Genomic DNA, 7,880 nt, shown 5'->3' on the forward strand with positions numbered 1-7,880 from the left:
GGATCACTAGACAATTATCAATTCTTTGCCTAAACTTTATGTGATTGAAACTTAACAATCTTAGGTAGCTGAATGTGCTGTAGCATTTCCTTAATTAACCAAGATTGAAAACTCAAGATATTTCAGTAAATTAAAGATGCTTTGGCTATTCTTTAATGAACCAAAATAAAATCACATTGGCAAGGAATGCTTAAAATTTTGGCAAATAGATTATACCAGATTGTGATGGGAAAATCTGAATATACTCCAAGGAAAGGCGGTTAGAGACTAAGTCTCACTGAAAACCAATTTCTTAAATAGAGTATCAATTTAAGGAGACTAGTGGCTCAAGATGTTTTTAACTCATGGCCATTAAAACTAGTATGTCTCCCCGATTCATATATACTTAATGTATAACTGTTTGGGGGTATGAACCTAAAACTGTAGGGTATACACCAGAAAACTGTAGGGTTCACCTATGATTAAAGCTTAAATGGTGAACTAAATTAGCGGACTAAACGTGCTTAAATTCAGGCACTACTGCGACTAAAGTTTATGCGTAAGTCCAACTTAAATAGGAACTAATATAATTCCATCTCAAAGTATGCATTGCTAAAGGCATAATAAAATTGCATAATTTAAAACATAATATTATGCTTAGGACGAATATGCATAAAATTAAACATTAAACTCATATATTCGAAATAAATTGCATAACTTAAAGCAATTTTAAAATATGAGATTTTAAAGTATAAACTTAATATTCAAAAACCAATGAGTCCAAACCAAACGAGACCCAACATTTTGAATAATAATGTACTGAATATATACTTTAAAATTTTTAAACTATAAGACCATGGTAAAATGTTTTAATGCATGAAGATCAAATTCATGAGAAATAACTGAATTCACAAATTCAAACAATATCACATCAAAAGGATATGCTATAATTTGTAAATCAAAATCTCACAAACCCTAATTGCATAATTAAACTTAATATTATGCACTTAATGTGATCGAATGCATAAAACAATCTAGAAAGTATAAACAAACTAAAGAATATGAATTTATACCAAATATTCATACTTAACCAAACATGGGCAATCCTAACTAAAATCATAGTTCCAAGAACTAAATGAATTATGGAATTAATGGCAATAGTCAATTGCCTAGCAAACATGTTTTCCAAGATTACTAAATTGATTCAAAATCACTCTCCATAACCCAGTTGATAATATTATCTATATACATATAAAGGCCATAGGATTTTGGCCAATCAAATCCTTCCATTTTCCCGCCTAAATTACACGACACCGTTTAGGTTTTTTTTTTTTTTTTTTTTTTTTTTCAAATCCATTCAATTTCCCGCCTATTTGAAAATTTTAATTTACTAATTTGGTATTGCCGTATGATTTTAGGCCTGCTGTTTAGGGGTGTGGGCTATTGTGGAGTTAGTATTCTAATGGGTTTCTAGATAGGAAACGTGTGGTTTAAGTCTAATGGGTATGGGAGTGATGTAAATTGCAGTGCATAGGTAATATTTTAATATTTTTGCAATTGTCCGACTCTAAGTTTGCTGGTTATATATAGCTACACATTCAGGCCTCAAAGCAAAGCAAAATATTACAACTTTCTTTCATCTGTGCTACCACAAAACGAAGCAAAATATTACAACTTTCAGCTTTCAAAAACCAACATGACTGGGCAGTTCATAGTTGGTGCCCAGCTTCACCCGCAACAGACTTCTAAGGCCATTAGATTGCGTTGTGTGCGGAGCTATGTTGTCACTGAAAACAGAGGACAAAAACAAATTAGAAGTCAAGAGTGTGTGTTTCATGATCAAGAGGTGTGCTATTCCTAGATTACTATCTTCTAATTTTATTGTCTATTGCTAACTATTTATAAGTACTTATGATATTTTCTTTGTGTCTTGAATATAGGGTATTTTTATTCATTTTCACATACCTAAGGATATTGTCGCAACATACTAGAATATGTTCAAGGAGGGTAAAATCTATGGTATTCGAAATTTCCTATGTATCACTAACTTTTTCAAGTATAAAACAAGCACACATCGTTATATGATCAAATTCAAACATGACACTGTTGTGAAGCAATATCAGCGTGTGAATTTCCCTAAAACAATGTTCCGGTTTAAGAGTTTCCCGGACATACTTTCAAAGAAGAGGATGTTGATGAGAAAGTGTTGATAGGTAAGAGTTTAACTGGATGCATACATATATAATACTCAAATGAAGGAATGCTACTTTGATTATGTTTTCAACCATAGCCATCAAAACTAATATTCTGCTGTTATTTTATGGTAGATGTGATTGACCGAGTTGTTGAAATTTATACACCACTAGACAAAGTGATTGCTGGAAAACAAACAAGGCTTATTGACTTTGTTCTTGAAGACAATGAGTAATTTTTTTTTTTTTGACTTGGCTATGCTGATGTAAATCTTATTATTAATTCTGTTGGGTATTTAAATTGGTTTCTGTTTTCATGCAGTAAAAATCAGATTAAGTGTACATTATGGGATGAGCATGTGGATCAACTAACTCCTTATTTCCAAATTGCTGCATCTGATCCAGTTATACTTCTCATCCAACTTTGTAGGGCCAAGTTTATGGACAGTAAGTTTTAATCCATGATGGGTGTGCTTTCTATTTCAAATAATATCTTATCTCGTAATGAGCAAATTTTTTTCTGGTTTGATGGCGAGGTTCGTATTTGCAGCTCCTTTGATGCTACCCAACTATTTTTTACTCATTCGTCTAAGGAGTTCTGTGACTTCAAGAAAAGGTGTGTTTCTATTTTATGGTGTTTGTTCAACTTTTTAAATCAAAATGGATGTGAAAGTATTTACGTTTTTATTTTTAATAGCTTTACAGGTGACTACACCCCTTTGAGGTGTATAGAATCTGGTTCTAGGCTTGATGTTGGTTTCCCTACTAATGGCATGCATCCTAATGATATTTTGGTTACTCCTATTGAAGATATTTACTTAAAAAAACAGGTTAATATGCTACAATGTTTGATAATTATTTCTGTTTGTCTACTAATTTTTTTTTTTGTTTTCTATATACTTATAAATTCTAAGCATAAAAGAGATGACCTAGATTTTTTTTTTTTTTTTGTGCACCAGTTGGGGGAGTATTGGGTTGCAGGCAGAATTGTTGGCGTAGAGAGTATAAGGGGTCGTTTACTTCATTTCTCTGTTTTTCCATTTCCAGTTTTCCATTTCTCCATTTTTCCAGTTTTCTTTCTCCATTCTTCCAGTTTTCCATTTCTCCAATTTTATAATTTTCATTCCCTATTCCTCCAGTTTTTTATTTCTCTAATTTTCAAATTTCATTAAATAAAATCATCCCATATGGACCATATAATTTTGTACATTTATACAACAAAGATAATAATAATAATAATAATAATAATAATAATAATAATAATAATAATAATAATAATAATAATAATAATAATAATAATAATAATAATAATAATAATAATAATAATAATAATAATAATAAAATAAAATAAAAGAAGAAGAAGAAGCTGGCTTTGAAGAGGGGGGTGGCGTTGGTAATAATAATAATAATAATAATAATAATAATAATAATAATAATAATAATAAAAGAAGAAGAAGAAGCTGGCTTTGAAGAGGGGGGTGGCGTTGGTAATAATAATAATAATAATAATAATAATAATAATAATAATAATAATAATAATAATAATAATAATAATAATAATAATAATAATAAAATAAAAGAAGAAGAAGAAGAAGCTGGCTTTGAAGAGGGGGGTGGCGTTGGTAATAATAATAATAATAATCTCTAAAAAAAAAATTTAATGAAGGAACAAGCTAGCAATGAAGAGGCACGCGTCAGATTTGAAGACTGAAGAGAGAGGCGTCAAATTGGCTTCGCGCGAATTCGATCCTACGACCTCAAGCACTGTTCACGCGTGCTTATCCATTTCTCCATTTGGAGAAGTTGGTTTTTTATTTCTCCAAATTCCTTAAGAAAAGTTGAGAATGGAGATGGAATAAGAATTTGGAAAGAGAATTTTGGTAAACAAGTTTTCCGTTTTCCATTTTCCATTCTTCCACCTCTCCAATTCTCTGTTTTTCCAGAAAATTCTCTATTTTTCCATTTTGGTAAACGACCCCTAAGTGATTGGTATTTCATTTCTTGCAAGACTAATTCTTGCAAGAAGAAGCTTGCTGAACAAGGTGGCATGATGTACTGTGGTGGGTGTAAGAATTCTTGGCATGAAGGAATTGTGAGGTATAGGTTGATTGTCCGTGTGGCGGACCACACTGGAGATGCCCCTATGCTTATATGGGATCGTGAATGTGCAGATTTTGTTGGTATGTCAGCGGCTGAGTTAAAGGCTAAGTACCCTGAGGTATACTATACTATTTCACTTCTTTATTGGGTGTTTAGTGGTTGGTTTTTGATGCCTTATCTGTTCTCCAATATTTCTAGGGAAATAATTGTATTCCACCTGAACTTGGTCGCTTGCGTGGGATGTCTATGGTTTTCCGTATTGTTATGAAGAAGGAACAGGTGGAGAGCTACTATTCTGCCTTTACGGTTCTAAGGATTTGCAGGGATGAGTCATTAGTTACACAACACTGCTCAGGTTTTCTAGGTGCCCCTTCTGCTGAAGTTACAGGTCATGTCGGAGGTTCTTTGGATGTTGGATGTAACTCTGAGGTATACTTATTATTCTATTTTTGGGTTTATAAGTGGTTCTAAGTAGGTTATTGACTGGTCAGAACTATTTTTATGCAGCAACAGTTTGGCAGTGATGAAGAGGAGTTTTTTGGAGTGGAGGATGTCTCTGATGGTGTGGAAGATGATATCACTGTTGGTTTGGATGACATTTCTGAAGATTTAGGGGATGAGCATGTTGCTGATGCTGTTAAGGGATCTATCATCAAAGATTTGGTTACTGCTGGTGGTTCTAACAAAACTAAGGATAAGGGTGTTGTTGATTTGGAAAGTGAACATGTGGGTGTTCCTCTTAAGAGATCTCTGCTGAAAGAGTTTGGTATGTCTGGTAGCATAAAGAAAGCTAAGGAGGTTGTGGTGAAGCAAGCAAAGTAATGGAAATTTCTTTATTTAGAAATAGGTTGTACTAATACTAAGCTGGTAAGTGGGTTTTGTGTGCTAAATTCTACCAAACTGATGGTTATGCCTAGAAAACTACAGTTTTTTGCAATGTACTGTTAGCCAGTGGATTGTGTGTAGTGTGTTTTTGCCTATGGGTTTGTTTTTTGAACACTGCAGGTGTTTCAATGTACTGGTAAGCAGTACAATGTATGTAGTGTGTGTTTTGGAAGGCAATGTGTGTAAAACTGCATATGTTGCAGTTGCTAATCTATTTTAAATGTAATGACAGGTTGCTCTAATTGCAAACCAACCACTAATGGGTTTTGGTTCTTATTCTGTTCAAGTATAAGTATATATTGCTTACCGAAATATTACAAATAAACCTATTATTAATCAAAGTATAATATATAATATAGAAATCCAAATCATTAAAAAAAAAAAAGGAAAAAACAGTTAGAGCATATTATAGCAACAAATTAAATCATATTAATCTATAATTTCACAAAGTCTATTATAGCAAGCCCAAAAAAATTGCAGCATACTGATAGTTTCCTGGTAAATGAGATAAAAAAGAAAGGGGAAATTACAAAAGGTATAGCAAATTAGGAGGTTGATTTTTGAGTAAATGCATATCACTTGCATATTTATTATAAAGAAATATATTATTCCTTAAGTGAAATAATAGGAACCCATTAAAAAAAAAGTATCAAAAGATTAATATTTGAGAAATGACAAAGAAATTGATAGTGCCCATGGTAAATCATATACAAAAAGGGCAAAAATAAAATAAAATTAATAGATTAGCAGGCTGATCATTAAAGAAAAGGATCTCCATGCACATGTATTCCAGATAAATATGTTATTTTACAAACTCAATTATAGCAACTAAAAAAAATGAAGCATCAGACTCCTTTATCATCACTTGCCTTTGATTTTAGATTGTTAGTATTTGTTCATATATATGTATAGAAAGTATTTCAATTACTTATCTATTCCAAATTAACATATTATTAAACAAACTTTAATATACCAAAAAAAAAAAAAAAAGAAGCAGTTATATCATATATTAGCAGGCTCATATTTGAGGTAAAGGACTTGCATATGTATTGCAAATAAATCTATTATTTCACAAACATCATGTATGAACATTTTTTTTTAAAAGAGTGGCATCATACTGAGAATTGAGAAATGACAAACAAATTCAGACATGCCCTGGTAAATAATTTTTAAAAAGGAAAAAAAAAAGACAAAGCAGATTAGCAGGTTGATTTTTGAGAAAAAGGACGATATCAATTGCATATATATTGCAAATAATTATATTTTTCCACAAATCCTATTATAGCAACAAAATTATAAATATATATATATATATATATATATATATATATATATATATATATATATATATATATATATATATATATATATGGCAACAGATAGCAATTTGAGAAGTGAGAAGCAAATTGACAATGCGATGGTACAAATTACACATACTCAAGACATAAATGTAGGAATACTTTTCTCATACACCTATACCTATACCTAAGCATTTAATGTGAATGGTAAGTGTGGACTGCAATTTGAGAAGTGAGAAACAAATTGACAATGTCATGGTACAAATTACACAATACCCAAGACATACATTTAGGAATACTTTTTCCCATACACCTATACATATACCTAAGCATTTAATGTGGATGGTAAGTGTTGACTATTATATACTAATGTTTGATTGAGACTTCTTAGCATGTGTACTACTTGGTATCTCTATATATACTTCATTTAAGAATGCAACATGTACACTATATATTCATTCCAAAAGAGAACTTCTGAAAGTTTTTAGCTAGCAATTGCAACAATGAAAAAATTGACTAGCTCAACTATCATTCGTGGAAAAAGAAAGCTTGATGTTGAAGACAAAGGTAAAAATGAAACATAAATGTTGTTCTTCATTAAAATTGTAACAAATGTTAACTTACTTTTTTGGTTTGCAATACTCATCTTCTTTGCTTTCCATTTGTCTACTATATCTGCACCAATTTGGTTCCCTATGTCTCTTCTTTTTTTGTCAGTGTATTGAGAGAGTGTAAATGCAACACTTTCCTGTACACCTGCAAATGAATATTATTGAGGTCATTAAAAAAATCAAAACACTACTAATATATTTGTTGACATGTTTTGTATATAAAATTGGTTGATACAATGATTTAAAAATAGTATTACTTAATAACATGTGAATATGATTTAAATTGAACTTTTTTAGGAATGAACTCATTTTTTTAAGCAGAAGGGTAAACTGAAATTATGCTTTTGATGGCATGTGAAGTGGAAAGAACTCTCAAAAAAACTAAATTAATCAATTTCAGTATTACTAATCAATTTCAAACTAAATTATTGAATTGTACAGCAACACTAATCTTAATACTATTTTTCCACAATTTCCAACAATATTCATGCATAGAACATATCTAATATAAAAACGCAGCTATTAAACTGAAAATTAAAGAGAACAAAGATTTTACGAAAATTAATCAATTTGAGCTGAGTATTTCATTTTTATAAATACAAAAAAAAAAAAAAAATGCATGCTTCTAATTTTGGTAAAATTGCATAATAGATGTCTTTGTACCAAAAAATATAAATTATTAACTTCAAAATTAGTAAAGTATAAGTTTTTACCTTATAGATGTGGTAGTCGCGGTTGCTGATTTTCTTTTAGATTTAACATATGAACATTTGTTCCAATCCATCTGTTGAGTGGTGTTTAGTAGAATTGAAAAC

The 7,880-nt window shown here is 30.7% G+C and overlaps 1 long non-coding RNA gene across 1 annotated transcript; it reads right to left on the reverse strand.

Moving 5' to 3' along the window:
* Window positions 1–1,531: 1,531 nt before the first annotated feature.
* On the reverse strand, window positions 1,532–7,880 carry LOC109157821. The gene is made up of 3 exons (XR_002050288.1): window positions 7,779–7,880; window positions 7,079–7,210; window positions 1,532–1,766 (listed from the first exon to the last, which is right to left on the reverse strand). It is a non-coding gene; the product is annotated as an uncharacterized LOC109157821 (long non-coding RNA).

This window comes from Ipomoea nil, unplaced genomic scaffold (assembly GCF_001879475.1).
Source record: "Ipomoea nil cultivar Tokyo-kokei standard unplaced genomic scaffold, Asagao_1.1 scaffold2792, whole genome shotgun sequence".
Taxonomy (NCBI): domain Eukaryota; kingdom Viridiplantae; phylum Streptophyta; class Magnoliopsida; order Solanales; family Convolvulaceae; genus Ipomoea; species Ipomoea nil.